The sequence below is a fragment of the Rutidosis leptorrhynchoides genome, chromosome 10, assembly GCF_046630445.1.
Source record: "Rutidosis leptorrhynchoides isolate AG116_Rl617_1_P2 chromosome 10, CSIRO_AGI_Rlap_v1, whole genome shotgun sequence".
In the NCBI taxonomy this organism is placed as follows: Eukaryota; Viridiplantae; Streptophyta; class Magnoliopsida; order Asterales; family Asteraceae; genus Rutidosis; species Rutidosis leptorrhynchoides.
The window spans coordinates 197,392,960-197,397,154 of record NC_092342.1 but is presented as its reverse complement, the minus strand read 5'-3'; positions in this window follow the sequence as shown (position 1 = coordinate 197,397,154).

Below are 4,195 nucleotides of genomic sequence, written 5' to 3'. Positions count from 1 at the left end.
ATATATATATATATATATATATATATATATATATATATATATATATATATATATATATATATATATATATATATATATTTATATATATATATATACATATATATATATATATATATATATATATATATATATATATATATATATATATATATATATATATATATATATATATATATATATATATATATATATATATTATAAGATGTACAAGTAAAACACTAATTGCTACTGTAAAAACGACTTTGCTACAGTAAAATACTATTTGCTATAGTAAAACACTATTTGCTACAGTAAAACACTATTTGCTACAGTGAAACCGTATTTTGCTACAGTGCTACAGTGAAAAATGACTTTGCTACATTGAATTGCTACAGTAAACATTATTTGCTACAGTAAACACTATTTGCTACAGTACGCTATTGCTACAGTACACTATTTGCTACAGTAATATATTATGTCGACGAACTAGCAAACAAAACGCCATGCGATCGCATGGTAAAAGCACTGAAAACCCATGCGATCGCATGGGGACCAAAATCAGGAAACATGCATATAAAAGGCCAGTTTACTCGACGTATTATTTACACTTTTTTTTCTTTAATCAATATTTATATTTATATTATAATTATAATTTTAAATTTAAGTTTAATAATAATAAGGTATATACAAGGGTGTTTTTAATTTGGGTTTCAAACCGCTTTAAGCTAAGGAAGTATTGGGTATTGTTCGGGGTATTGTTCTTGAATCCAAGGCCAACCATACAGTCGTCTACCATCATTACGTCTACGTAATTTGCCTACAATATTGAGTCTCAATATTGAACTGTGAGTTATAGTCTCCCTTTTTAAATACTTTAAATATTTTTGGGCTGAGAATACATGCAATTTATTTTAAACGCGATAAGACACAAGTACATACTATATATATTTTGTTTTTCTTTTTATATTTTTGTATTTTTAATATTTAAAACGTATTTTTACAAAAGTAAACTAAAAATCTTTTTTTATATATATATAGCGTTTCGCTTCCGGCGTTTAAGCAGCCCCCGGTAGCGGTGCCAAAAATACATGGTGTTAAAGCGAAGGGGTATAAAATACTATTACTTTTTACTAGGAAATACTATTAAATACGATACAATTTTACACAAGTTATTTATTTATTTATAGAGTGGATATATCTAAACCTTGCTACAACACTTATAGGCAGTGTACCTAATCGTACAGTAGTGTAGTTTTTAATAAGTCTGGTTCGTTCTACATGGAGCTAGCCAAGTTTAACGCTATATTTTTAAAAATATATTTGTATAAATATAAATATAAATATAAGTAGCATTATTATTATAAAAGGGGGTTTTTACCGGTTAATGATCGGTTTGTCGATTTTAAAACTTTAATCGCAGTTAAAACCTAATGTAAAATACTAAAAAAAATATAACTTAATTTTAAGCGTAAAGTAAATAACGATAATAAAATTGTGATAAATAGAAATTGCGATAAAATGACGATAAATAAAATTGCGATAATTAAAAAGTACGATAATTAAAATGACAATAAATTAAAGTGCGATAATTAAAAGTGCAATTAAATATGAAATAAAGGAATTATGCTTATTTAAACTTCCGTAATCATGATGTTTGACGTGTTGATTTTAGTTTATTACCATGAGTTAATTGTCCTTTGTCCTGGATTATTCAATATGTCCATCTGGTTTTTGTCCATAACAGTCCATCAGTCATAAATATAAAGTGCGAGTGTCCTCGTCAAATTATCCTTATATCCGAAGTCAAATATTCCAACTAATTGGGGACTTAAACTATAATTACACCAATTTTCCTTGTATATAATTCACCCCTGTTTAAATAAGTCCATTGACTATTAATCCATTCCCGTGTCCCGTTAAATGAACGATTATTAGTACTTATATATATCCCGCCCATCGTGTCCGATCGAGTGTATGTGGTTATTTATAGGTACGTCCAATTGTAAATCTTTATATTAAATTAACAAACTATCATTTAATTAAACAAATATAAAGCCCATTAATAGCCAATAGTCTAATTTCCACAAGTGTCGTTCTTTTGTCCAAACCCCAATTATGGTACAAAGTCCAATTACGCCGTCTTAATATTTTAGCCCAACATCATGATTACTTCGGCTTAAATAAGCATAATAATAACTTAGCTACGATACATTAATTTAAAAAGGTTGAACATAACTTACAATGATTAATAATAGCGTAGCGTTACACGGACAGAATTTCGACTTACACCCTTACAACATTCACTAACATACCCTTATTAACATTAAAATTAAAATTAAAATTAAAATTAAAATTAAAATTAATATATATATATATATATATATATATATATATATATATATATATATATATATATATATATATATATATATATATATATATAATACGTTGATAGATAGAGAAGAGAAAAGATGTGTTTTGTTAGACTAAAACTGCGAAATTTATAGATGTAGCCTGACAATTGGGGTCATGCGACCGCATGATTTTTCTACTTCCTGGCCATGCGATCGCATGGCCTGGGATTCCAGCTCACATACGTTTGTCACCTAGTTTACCGAAGGTTTTTAATTTATAATATAATATATATATATATATATATATATATATATATATATATATATATATATATATATATATATATATATAATTTCAAGAATTATTTATATATTATATTATATTTATGTGCATAGTTGGCTTGTAATTTTTAGTCCGTTGCGTCGAGCGTTGAGAGTTGACTCTGGTCCCGGTTCCGGATTTTTGAACGTCCTTGCGTACTATTTAATATCTTGTACTTTGCGTTTTGCACTTTGCGTTTTGCGTCTTGTACTCTTGTAATTTTGAGATGTTTCTCATCAATAATTTGAACTACTTTGATTGTACTTTGTACTTTTGAGCTTTTTTGTAGTGACCCGGAAAATTTCGACTAATTTTGAACCAAACTCTCGATACGATTTAATATCTTTGACACGATAAGCAAATTCTCTTAGGTTGAGTCTCAAAATTTTGAACTATTTTCATATATTCAATTGACCTTCGACTGTTCTCGACGATTCACGAACAACTAATTGTAAATAGATACATGTATATTTATATATATATATATATATATATATATATATATATATATATATATATATATATATATATATATATATATATATATATATATATAATTTGAAATATTAATTGAAATAATATATGAGTTAATTGTTGGAAATAAATATGTAAAATAATATGCGATACAATGAAAACTATTATTACAAATGTATATATATATATATATATATATATATATATATATATGTATGTATATAAATATGTACATAAATACTATTTGTAAATATATAAAATAATATTAAATCTATTTGTTTAAAAATATATAATATATATTTATATATATTTATGTTTTATTTAAAACTGATTATATTTAGAGAGAGAGTAAATGGAAAATGAATGATTTCGAGCTTAATTAGTAAACGTCAGTAACACTCGGTTGATGTTTTGTTAGTTTTAATATAGATATTGTACATGTCCATGAAGGATTGAAATAAAAGTTGGACTGTAAATTGATTACGAAGATTTTAGATTTGTCAAAAATATTTTTACCCTTTTAAGATTAAATATTAGCACTCCGTTCATATAAATTGGAACAGAAAATAAATAATTATTGAACCTTTTTGATCAGGTTTCAAACAGTTAATGAGTGAAATAATTAAATATATTTAATCTAAAAGTTTGGGATTCTTAGGAACACTTTTATACGACAACTGTTTAGCAATGGACACGATATTATATCCGAGAATAGTGTCGGTAGGATACCTACAATTAAATATCAAGGGATGTTATTTGATTACTGTATCATTTTGAAAGTTCATCTACTTTATATCTATCTATATTATCTTCTATATAAATAAAAAACTATACATACATGAAGATTATCACACTCACTCACCACCTTAGCTTTCACCACCGGCATCCTCCACCACCTCCACCGCTGCCATCACCTCACCACCTTCTTTAATCACCACCCTCTCACGTTTAAGTTTAACAATCAAACACCAACAACTACCTCTAGCGTTTCTGTTTGAAGACCATCGTGTACCACCACCATATTTTTTTTCTCTTGCTTGTCTTCTTCGTGAACCTTCAACCTGTT